Source organism: Meles meles, chromosome 5, assembly GCF_922984935.1.
Source record: "Meles meles chromosome 5, mMelMel3.1 paternal haplotype, whole genome shotgun sequence".
Taxonomy (NCBI): Eukaryota; Metazoa; Chordata; class Mammalia; order Carnivora; family Mustelidae; genus Meles; species Meles meles.
Window position 1 is genome coordinate 55,359,340 of NC_060070.1, and position 12,378 is coordinate 55,371,717.

The 12,378-nt window shown below is 40.0% G+C and overlaps 1 long non-coding RNA gene across 1 annotated transcript; it reads left to right on the forward strand.

Moving 5' to 3' along the window:
- The first annotated feature begins 1,886 nt into the window (after window positions 1–1,886).
- On the forward strand, window positions 1,887–11,725 carry LOC123942527. The gene is made up of 4 exons (XR_006818432.1): window positions 1,887–1,998; window positions 3,110–3,256; window positions 8,208–8,279; window positions 11,607–11,725. It is a non-coding gene; the product is annotated as an uncharacterized LOC123942527 (long non-coding RNA).
- The last annotated feature ends 653 nt before the right edge of the window (window positions 11,726–12,378 follow it).

Consider the following 12,378-nt stretch of genomic DNA (forward strand, 5'->3'; position numbering starts at 1 on the left):
CCAGAGAGGGCTCCGCGACAGGGGCGTGTCCACTACGGAATGTTAGGGGAGAGCTCGTGGGTATGATTACCACCGGCCTGTCCCATAATAGCCTTTAGAAATTCCTTTTAGGGAAATTGTATGCCCGGAGTTGCAGAAGTGAAGAAGCCTATTAAGTTACTCTGCATTTTCGGGGCGGAGGAGGGACTATTTTTCACCATTTAGGGTAAACTTGGCTCATGCCATTCATTTGGAACAGTCTGTCAATCTCCCTATGATGATATCCTACCAATACTTTGGTTTGGCTAACATGGTACGTCTTCCCTGTACCAGTTCCTGTGGAGCTTACCGCCTGCACACAGCTTTCATACTGTAAATTCCTGCAGGGTGGTGACTGGTAAATCTTGACTCCCACGCAGTATCAACATAATATTTTGTGCATAGTAGGTGGCCAAATTAAATTGAGGTTTTTGTGTCTGGATAGTAATAGGAATTTGTTAAATTTACGTAAAAAAAATCTGTTTTGATATAGATAACTATCCATTTATTTCTAATTAAAAACATCTTTTTTTTTTCCTGTAACAACTATAACATGACTCCTTTTTCCAATAAGAATATTTTAACAGCTCTGAAAATTGGACATCATCATTAAAGCTTCTCAACATTTGTACTTGGTCTAAATCCTGGAGGAAAAAAAAGACGTAATTAAAATTTGATCGGTTGAATATTTCACAAAAGAATATTTAACTCTTTAAAAGAGTTGAGAGAATAAATCTTAAATATTTAATTCTGTTTTTCTCCTCCTCCCTTGGATTTAATTTTTACATATGGGACGAATTCGCGGTGGGAGCTACTGATTGAAGACGGATGATGGTTAGTGACGTGGATTTGCCTCTTACTGCTGTCCTGTTGTTTTCCCTAAATGGCAGGGATATTTACTCAGCCAAGGAACACAGTCCTCTCAAGTTCCTTCCATTAGCTCTGGATTTTATTTTGCCAGGTGACAACTTTAGCATTTGAAATTTTTACCTAGAAAAACAGACCTTATAATGGCTGACTCTGATGTTTGGCACGTCAATGCGGACATCAGTTGCGTCTAATAATCTTTGTTTATACACATATTACATTTCTCTGTTAAAGATTTAGACACCCTTAAACATCCACACCCTTCCACCAGACCTCATTTAGCTCACGATTTCCTGGTAAATATTCCATTTCTTCAAGAAATGGGGATTTCACTGAGCTTCAACTGGATACTCAGTCCACATTTAAATAGCCTTTGACAAGCAAAGTTCCACCTGCATAGAGACAAGAGTCCTGCCCTAAGTGGTGTTCACTCTGAAATTTGGATCCAGACGTACCGTCCAGGTGCTAAATTGATTTCCCATGGGAATCAATGATGAAGTTGTCTTGAGTAGTCTTGAGCTGGATTGGTGGAATTTAACTGTTCTCTGGAGGAGACACAATCCCTCATTTCTCTTTTTCCCTTTTTCGTCAACAGTTAGACATCCATGGACTCTTGTACCCCCAGACATGAGTTAGCTATCATTAAGTGTAATTTGGAGCTTTAACAATGCTGTCGATACGCCGCGGTATTTTGTCATCACTCTGCTCTTGTTACAATCCCTTTCACTTATAGAGACTTCGCCCCCTTTCATCTTTGTGGTCGCCAGACTTGTAATTTGTTTTTCTGTTTAATAGAAACCTTAGGATCATTGGTATAAAGGGTGCTATGAAAAACACATGCTTTTTAAAATAAATCTTTTTGCCTTTAAAACTTAAAATATTGTGTTTTCATCTGCTCTAGGACCTACATGTATATTGTACAGCATCTCCTCTAAACTTTTCAACAAGATAATGAACACATTTTTGTACGCTTTTATACGCCTCTTCTTTTCCCTTTATATAAAAGAAATGAAGGACAACATTTGTGCAGCAAAGGGGACGCTGTGAAAAATCTCAAATCCTGGCAAGGATTTTGATTTTCTATGGATGAAAGTACGGAAGAACCAAACTCTGGTAACTCTTAAAATGTCTAATTCTTCCTTTTTTTTTTTTAATGTCTAATTCTTGCCTTGCCTTTCCTCAAACAGACAGACAGATAAACAAAAAAAGTGTTTTTTTTTTTTTTGAAGAAAGTAGATGATATAAGGGCCTCTCCATCAATTTTTCCAATTAGAAAGACAATTTATGTTGAGACCTGTTATTAAACATGACTTAAACGAACTACTTTTCAACCTAATCAAGAGTAAACATGGCTTCTAAAGTTTTAATTTTAAAAATTTCAAAGTGCCGGGTGCCTGGGTGGCTCAGTGGTTAAGCCGCTGCCTTCGGCTCAGGTCATGATCTCGGGGTCCTGGGATCAAGTCCCACATCGGGCTCTCTGCTCAGCAGGGAGCCTGCTTCCCTCTCTCTCTCTCTCTGCCTGCCTCTCTATCTACTTGTGATCTCTCTCTGTCAAATAAATAAATAAAATCTTTAAAAAAAATTTCAAAGTGCCTTCTTTTACTGAACTGTTTGGAAATTTGTATTTCATGTGAGAATCAAAGATTTTGTCTTAAATGAGTTTACAACTCTTAACCACAGGTCAACAAATGTCTTTCACATGTACATACCTGTGTACATGTGACTACCATTCTGATGGGGACACAATATGTTTGCAGTGTCCTGGAAGACCCCCTTGAGTCCCTCTTTTTTTAGATTTTATTTATTTATTTATTTATTTATTTAGAGAGCAGGGGGAGGAGCAGAGGGAGGCAAGAGAGAATCTCAAGCAGACTCTGTGCTGAGTGCAGAGCACAGATGCCGGCTCATTGGGTGGGGGTCAGGGGGAGCTTGAAATCATTAACTGAGCTGAAACTAAGAGTTGGAGGCTTAATGGACCGAGCCACCCAGGCTCACCTCCCTTGAGTCCCTTCTTAGTTAATAGCACTCTACTCCCTCAAGTCTTCCTTGATTAACCACCACACTCCATCAAACTCAGTGGATTAATTTTGCCGTTCTGGATCATCATATGCATTGAAACGTACCATATATACTCTTGTGTCTGGCTTCTTTCTGTCAGCATAAGGTCTGTAGGATGACTTGTCTATGTTGTGTGTAGCAAAAGTTGATTCTTTCTTTCCTCCAGGTTCTTCACAGAATCCAAGTCATGAGGAGTAGTAGAGAAGCCCAGGGCTGAAGGGAGAGACCAGGTTCCAAGTGTTGGTTCTGACGTCAATGAACTCAGGGGGTGACTTTGGGCCACTTGCTTCATCGCTTATTCCTTATCTGCAAGGTGTGAAAGTTTATCTACTGGGCCTCTTAGCACCATGGGGAAGTTTTAAAGGCAGCAAATTAGAGACTTTGAGAGAGTATATTTTACACCTTAAGGCTCTCCCACCCTTGTATAAATAAGCATCTGTAAAACTGCCTGACTTCTCTGGAGACTTCAGAATGTCTTGCCTTCAGCTAGGGAGGGCAGTGCTAGCCGCCAATTCTGACTGTTGGTGCAGGTGTTAAGGATCTTGTTTTAAGGTGTCCAAATGATGTAATGTCGAGATGAAACACTCTTAGAGAAGACTTGAGAGAAAGTGGAAAGCTTAAGCTCCACAGTATGTAACATATTCCTCAGAGAGTCCAACCACACCCTCAGCCTTAGCAGAGACCCCATCCTCTATGCGTGTGTGCGTGCGTGCATGCGTGTATGCGTGCGTGCATGCGTGCGTGCATGCGTGTATGCGTGCGTGCATGCGTGCGTAGGGGCAGCACGATAGAGTGGCTTCTGCACTATGACCAAATGTGGTCAACACTTCTAGACCATTTATGGCTTTTTAGTTATATATTTTTCTTCCTCTGTTCTGCCTCCTATCTGAAAAATGGGCTGTGTTAGTTTCCTATTGCTGTTGTCAGGAATTACCACAAATTTAGATGTCCTATTTATTTATTATCTTAAACTCTGGAGGTCTGATATCCAAAATGAGTCTCCTGGGCTAAAGCCAAGATGTGGACAACACTGTATTCCTCTCTGGCGGCTCAGGGAGCATCTGTGGTCTCATCTTTCAGCTTCCACAGGGGCCCATTTTCTTGGGCTCGTGGCTTCTTCCTCCATCTTCAAACTAGCAATGGCCTGTTGAGTCTTTTTAAAGTCACGTGGCTCTGGTATCGAGTCTTCTGCCTCTTCCTTCCACACCGATGGACATTTGTGATAACACTGCGTCCATTCAGATAATCCAGGATAATCTCTTTTTAAAATTAGATGATTAGCAAAGTCTATTCCAACCTCCACCTTAATTCCCCATTGCTGTGAAACTGGATGCACTCACAGTTCTCAGGATTAGGATGTGGGCATTTTAGGTGGGGAGCACGATTCTGCCTATGACACAGGCACATGGTAATTTCTCTATCCGGTTAAAGAGAGATTGGCTAACTGCAATGACCATTATCTGGATTCAAACTTTATTTAATTAGAAAAAAAATCATCTTTTGTATAAAAATCAATACCTTCTTCAATGCATTATTAGCAAAGAAGAGTTATATATTCAATGATGGGACAGGAGGCTTCCTTAGATATAGGAATGTGAGAAAGACAAAATGGTATAAACATGTGGAGTGTCTTTACGTGAGGGGCGTGTGTGTGTGAGTGTGTGTGTGTGTGTGTGTGTGTTGAGTCAGCTGTGTGTAAAACTGGCTCCCACTGGCTTCTGAGATCCATCATGTGCTGATTTTCCTAAGTTTACATTCAGGGAAATAACGTTAAATGGCTTTAAATTAGCCCTGATGGGAGAATTTACACCATGGAAATTGGCAGATGTAGCAAGTCAGGGTTTTATTCTCCCCAGAGAGCCTGTTGTTCAACATGGATGGGCAGACCCACTGTTTTTGGTTTGTGCACACCGCAACAGGGTTGGGCAGTGCTGCACACGTGGGTCCTGCAGCCTGGGAAGCCACAGATCCCCAGACCATCAGGATGAGCCGGCAGTGTTCCCAACAGAGTCTAGACATCTCTAGTTGCTATCAGAGCTGTAGGCTGCACTGGCAGCTAAGCCCTCTCAAGAGATTCTGACCCCAAAGGTCTGGGGTGGAACCCAAGGATTTGCATTACTGACAAATGCCAGGTGATTTCAGAGGCTGGGGGTTCATTTTTGGGCCACACTGACTGCCCAACCTGGAAGCTCCTAGAAGGCTGGAGGGCCAGACATCTTGGCCTGCACTGTATCCATACACTGTGGGTTCTCAGTAGGGAACGACAGAGTCATTTTAAAGAAACATAGAGCCTAGTCCCTAAGAAGTTTTCCCCCCTTTTTGGCCTCCCAAGTTTATGATCATTATGTAGGCCTGTGGGTTCCGAATATCACGTTCCCAAGTTCCCGGAGAAGAAGACACTTTTTTAACCGAGTGGAAATGAGAAAAGTTTATGCATCTGCCGAGATGTATCCTCCTGAGTCTAAATATTCTGAGTATTTTAAACCATCTGAATGGTTTATCAAACTTTTCATTCTCCGTGGATGCGTTTGCTGTTTGTTGTGCAGAAACACACCTCCCAGCCACAGACAATGTCTGTAGACAGGAGGATTCAGTCTTCACCCAACTTAACCCAATCTGTTATGTTTTGTTTTGTTTTTAGCAAACCACTCTGACTCCAGCAATTTTCTTAGCCGAAAAAGTTCGGTTAGTTGTGTGGTTGTTAACTTCATGCTTTCTCATCTCACATGTGAATGGGATCAGAAGGATTTTCTTTGAAAATATGGTCCAAATGAATTTATACTGAGTTGATTGAAAAATAGAGAGAGAATGAAAAATTACTACCTTACTAGACTTGGGCCTCAAGCCCTTTGATATTTGATACAAACTTTTACCCCCTAGGATGCAATCTTTCAGTAGCATGTAGGCAAGTTTCAAGGAAAGGAAAGAGTAATGAAAAATCTAATATAAAGACTATAATTTTCTAAAGAAGTCTGTTCCTTATTAAGATCAAGTGCATGTCAGTCATCTTATATTTTTGGAACACCAGTGAATGTGAGGACTGTACAGGGGACTTCCACATGTGGAAAATTTTATCCACTCTATCTGATTTTTTTAGTTCAATAAATATATGAAAAAGGAAGCAAATGAGGATGTTTTCTATATCTTATCAGCAGAATAAATACATAGGAGTTATTTCGTGGAAAAGAACCCCTGACCATGTATGACTTGGGCTTGAATCCTAGCCCTGTCTCTGTGGGTCTCCTTTACAGAAACACTATAAAGAAGGGGGAGAAGAACATTTGTCTTAAGTCTCACATAGGGAGGTCATGAAACTCAAGTGCAGTGACTTAGGTGAACATTTTATAAGAGAGTAAAAATGAAATAATATAGTTTATGATGATATAGCCTAGTTTTTGGATATAATTTACAAATATTAAATTCTATGTGCACATAGATATCCGGGCTTAATAATTTCAATTTCTTGGCCTTTATTCCAATTCCCTCTAGGAGTACAATTGAATGATTGTATTACCATTTTGAGATGAAATCATAAAGATGCTTCATCTTCCTTTGCTTCTTTTACCTTTTTTTTTTTAAGATTTATTTATTTGAGAGAGAGAGAGAGGGAAAGAGAGCATGAGAATGGGGTTGGGGGAGTGGCAGAAGGAGAGGGAGAGAGAGAATCTCAAGCAGAACCCTGCTGAATGAAGAGTCTGATGTGGGGCTCGATCTCACAACCCTGAGATCATGACCCAAGCCAAACCCAAGAGCTGAACACTCAACCGACTGAGCCACCCAGGCACCCCTCCTTCTTTTTCTTTTGGAAAATTTCTTTCTTTTTTTTTTTTTAAAGTATAGTAAGAACTGTGCCCTTGGAAGTGTCTCAGCATAGTGTGGGTTTTCCCCATGTTAGTCTGTTAGAGTTAGAAGTACATCAGCTGCTTCCTGCGAGCTGGATGGAAAGAGTTAGTTGCTCACTCTTTAGCCCCCTGATTGCTGAGTCTCATGACACTCTCTCTATATCTCTTTTTTCCTGTCCCCATTAGAAGTGTACCTAGGCTTTTCAGGAGGCTTGAGCAGTAAACATGGCCTCTAGTCCCCATGGTTCTTCCCTTTTTCAAATCTGAAATGAAAAGAGAGGCACTTCTAAATGTAAATATGACTTTTTGATCACTTTATAATATCCTTTCCTTTGTTCTGTCTCTAGTTCATACACACAGCAGCTTTGTGTGAAAAATATATGAAACGTCAAGGGGCTGTGAAAGATGAAAGAAACATTAGTGAATCAAGATAATGAACACTTCAAGATTTCTTAAATTTGTCAAGGGTACTCATATAATTTCTTTCCTTGAGTATTTTTCCTATTCATAGAAGGAATAGCAATTAATCATAGAAAATGCAATAAATATGGAAAAGTGCAAAGAAGAAATCAATTGTCCATTATTTCACTCTCTTTAGAGATAATCGTTATTAATAGTTTTAGAGTATCTTTTTAGTCATATAGTCTTATTTTCTTTATAGGGATGTGGATATATGTATAGACAACCCTTTTTTACATATTTAAGATCATACTTCAAGTATGTTGGATAGCTTGATTTTCTAAAATAGTCTATGTTTAACCTTTCCCCATGTTAGCAAGTATTTTTCCATAGTATAGTCCCTGGAACAGAGAGGTGTTGAGTAAATATTTGCTGAATTAATAAAGAAATTATTTTTACTGGATGCATAATATTCTAGCATATGAAAATACCATAATTAATCTCATATGTTCCCTATTTTTCCATTTGGAAGTAGAAATAGCATGGGTTAAGGCAAGAAGTTATTTGTGTAATTACAGCCACGATGAGGGAGGGAGAGACCATCTGCAATGAAGATAAGTAAGTCATGTGAAGCTCTCTATGGAGGAAGGCTCAGGGGAAGAGGGTGAAACTTCCAGATGAAGGTGACTGTGAACCTTATAGACTTTGTTTCAGATCACTCAAAGACTTCATTTATCAAACATGGAATAATGTGAAAGGAGGGGTCCTAAAGTGAGTTCAGAAACAGTATATGGTCTGAATCAACACCTAAGAATGTTTTCAGACGTGAGAAACAGAAGCCCCACTCAAACTGGCTTAAACAAGAAGGACATGTACTCAATCATGTGAGAATGGACTTTGACTGAATGAAAATCAAGAGGAGTTCAGATTCAGGCATGGCTTGACCAAGTTTTTTACTTTATTTTTATGTGATTGTCACAAGTCTGCATTCCTCTATTGATAATCTTCCCCCCTCCCCCCCAGGTAGTTTCTCTGGAATCTTTGGATGGCTGCAGTTGACTACCAAAACTACCCTGTTTTCTTGTTCACAAAGAGGTAAGGAAGATAACAAGAGAGGGACCTGGTATATCTCATAAAAGAAAGTAATAATTTCCCCTGAAGATTCTAGCAAGTCTTTTTAATGTTATGTTGGCTGCAGTGAGCCTAGACATCTCTATTCTGAAGTCCATGACTGAGGAGGGTTAATAAGATTAACTCAAAATTAGCAGCCAGAGTGAAATAATTGATACGATGTGTGATGTATTTTGGTGTAACAAACAACCACAAAGTCTCAACAATAAGCATTTATTTACCTCCTGTGTCTGTGTGTGGGCTGGTGCCTATCTGATCTAGGATGGGCCCAGCTGTTATAACTTGACTGGGTTGCCCTTGCTCACATCTCTCTCCTTCTCTGTTCCATATAGCTTCTCCTGGGACTACAGGCAGGTCCTTCTCATGGTGATGGTAGCAGTGAATGATGACATGTAGAAGAAAGCTTCTTAAGGCTTAGATCTGGAAGTGACACACCATCCCTTCTGTCTCATTTCATTGGTTAAAGCAAATCACATTAAATTAAAGAGGGGGAGAAATATGCTCTATCTGATAGTGGAAGAACTTCAGAATCATATGGCATACGCTGTGGGCAGAGCTAAGGGCAGGGTGAGGCGAGTGAGCCCTTGTCTTCTGTGAAAACTTTAAGGGGGTGCCAAGATAATTTAATCAGGCTAAACGATATATTTTTTAAAACTGATCAACTTTATTAGTGATAAGAATAAAACTCACATAATAAGATTCCGCTAGACCACCATTTCAATGGTTAATACAAGAGTGACTGATGCAATCACTTTGGGAAAAGGTTGTCAATTCCTTAATCAATTGTACATATTTACTTCTATTTTCCACATCTGTAATGAAAACATAAACCCATAAAAAATTTTTACAGAAATAATTGCAATAACTTTATTTTTAATACTCAAAAGTTGAAAACAATCCTAATGGCCATTAACGGAATAAGAGATAAACAACGCACTGTTATATTCATTCAGAGGATTATTACTCAGCAATAAAGTGAAACTAACTACTAAGACACTTACATCATGGTTTTGCTCAGATTCTATGCTGAGTGAAAAAGGGCAGACACAAAAGAGTATTGTTTTATTTTAAAAAAAGTGTTATTCCATGTATGTGAAGTTTTAGAACTTTGAGAAATCAGCTGTAGTGAAAAAGTCATAAGAGTCGTTATCTTTAGGGAGGCTTGACTGAATGGGGCCATGTGGGGACTTCCTGATCAAATATTTAAATGACATTTTAATGAAATATTTTAAAAAGTCAAAATAGATGCAAAAAATCAACCAGGAGCATAAGACCAAAATTTTTAGAAAAGACAGGATCAGTATGGGGAAAGATAAAGAATTATGGCCCATAACTCCATCGACCATAGACCACCAACCACAGGGTTCCCTTTATAGAATTCTCATGTCTCAGTCTGAGGAGGCTTCAAAATAACTCTGCCCTTTTTGAGGTTTGTTGCTTTTTATCTTTATAGGCCTGTAGCTGAAGTTCTGGTTATCTTGGAAGTCTTTAAGAAATTTAATAGGAATAATTTTCGGAAAAATATCCCAAAGAAAAAAACTGTTTCTTGAGACTTCTTTGGTTAAAAACAAAACAAAACAAAACAAAACAAAACAAAACAAAACAAGAAAAGAAAACCACGTTCCATTCAATAGTTCTTATACATTAATCCATTCCTTGTTTTTTAGCTTAAGAATTGGTATACCTATAAAATTTAAAATTATCAGGGTAGTACAAGGATTCTCTAGTGACTTGAGTTTCATCATTTTTTTAGATTTTTAAATACAGTACAGTATGTGTCTTTTTTTTTAATTTTAGTTATTAGCCCCTCATCAGATATATAAAGTATGTGTCTTAACAAAGTACAGCGAAAGTCTCCTTGGGTCAATGGCAAGTTATGCCATGGATGCTTAACTTTTTATAAATGGGGTTGGCTTAGGAATTCAAGAGCATGTGTTTGTGTGAGGAGACCTTTCTCCTGTCTTGGGTGGTGACTGATGTGTTGATCCCAGCACTGAGGATGTTGGCGGGAAGGAAAAAATTCCTAAGTTCACAGGACTCGCTGTGTATGGAACTGCCCTGGGTCCATGGGCTGCCGCAGAATTATGTGGGAAGTAATTTTCAAACAACCAGAAGAAAAAATTGGATCTAAAATTCTATCAATGTTTGACTTAAAAAAAAACAAATACTTTCTCTAGCTTGAAAGACTAGAGCTACAATTTGTCCCAATGGGAATCACAGGCTGGCTCATATGGGGCATACATCACCTTTCCACCATCTGCCACGCCCACCAATCCAGTAGCCACCAGAGACTCATGGGGAGGAGGGTTGGGGTGGGGGCTGGCACTGAACCCAGGAGAAATAGGAATCTTGTTATGTGGTAGGAATTGACCGATCCTAAGTGAGCTGTTATCCTCAGACTATTTCCTGTGATGGCCTAACATGGAGCCTGAAATCGTCACCCCTATACTCATTTAGGAAAGTAATTAAGGCTCTGCATCTTCTAGAGGCGGGTCAAAAAGCTGACATGTTAACTGAAAAAGTTAATTCAGATAGTGACTGACTCGTGCCATCAGTGGGATTTAAAACAGAGACAGAGAGAAAGGGAATACAAAACCATGAAATGCTAGTGAAAGCGGGACAGTATGGAGAACAGCCAAATGCCATTTGGAAATAAGCATGAAAAGAAGGGAGATCTTTGGAGAAAGCTATGAGGAGATGCAGGAGCAAAGTCGGTGGTTTCAGGGGCCTCTGTGGTGACATATTAAACATTGGTATGAAGTGAATTTTTGACATAGGGTGGCAAATATAATTTTGCAAGAAAAACCAAGATTTGGAGCAAATACAGAGAATGGGATAAACCAAATAAAAAAATCTAATTAAAAATAGCTAGCACAATGCTGTATTTCCCTTCTAAATTTCCCCTTTGAAATCTTTCTTATGCCATCTTTTTTTTTTTAAAAGATGTATTTATTTATTAGAGAGAGTGAGCAGAGAGTGCAGGGAAACTGACACAGGCCTCCATCTCACAGCTCTGAGATCTTGACCTGGGCCGAAATCAAGAGTCAGATGCTTTACTGACTAGGCCACCCAGGCTTTCCTGTTTTATGCAGTCTTCAGGGTTATACCTTAAAAAAAAAAAAAAAATCCCAGATATAAAAAGGGCATTTCTTTGATTTAAAAAGTTTGGTGAGTTCTCACTGCCTGCAAACGTGGATGTTCTTGCATGGCATCGAATGCTCTTTAAATTCAGACTTTATCCTGCTTCATATAAAATCCAAGAGAAATATTTACTGCCATGTGCTGTTTCAGGATCTGGACGTACTTCTGAACAAAAGCCACTCCCGACTCTGGCTTCCCACACCGTGGCCCCTGGTGATTCCCAAGCTCAGCCCTGCGCATGTTCTTCTGGTCCATTTCCAGGAGCTCCTACTGATCTTTGGAGACCCAAATCACAGAGAGCTCTTCTTTGCAGCCTTCACTCACAGGTTAAGCAGAAGTAATGGCCCCTTCTCTGTTTTCACATAGCTCATTGTTTGTCCTTCAAGTACAGGACTAGAACTGTATTATTAGTTGATTGCCTATCTCTTGAATTGGTTTGCAAAACTGATGATAAGCATGGCCTGAGTCAGCGGTAACTGACTGTAAGTGGACAAGGAAAGAAATGGGTGGAGTCACCAGGTCACAGGAAAGCATGTCCTGAAAGCGAGGGACCAGGGGAGATGTGGTGGTGAGGAGCAATGGAGAGAGAGAAGCCTTTGCCTGGAGTCATCCAGAAGGGCAGGTCTCAGATTCGTATGTCCTGGTAGGATGTTTTGGAGGGCCCAGTGCTAAAGAGGAAGTAGGGGGCCGAAAGTAGGAGGTGACACTGAACCCTTAGGAGCAGAGTTCCGTTGGCTCTGTAGGACAAGCATGCTCCAGGCACTGGGCCGTGCTCTGGGGAGATGTGACCCAGATCTGCTTCTGGTAGAGTAAGTGACTGTGGTGTGTGTGTGTGTGTGTGTGTGTGTGTGTGTGTGTGTGTGTGTGTAGGGAGGCAGGGAGCGAGGAGGAGAGACTGTAGCATAGCAAACTTTGAAATTAG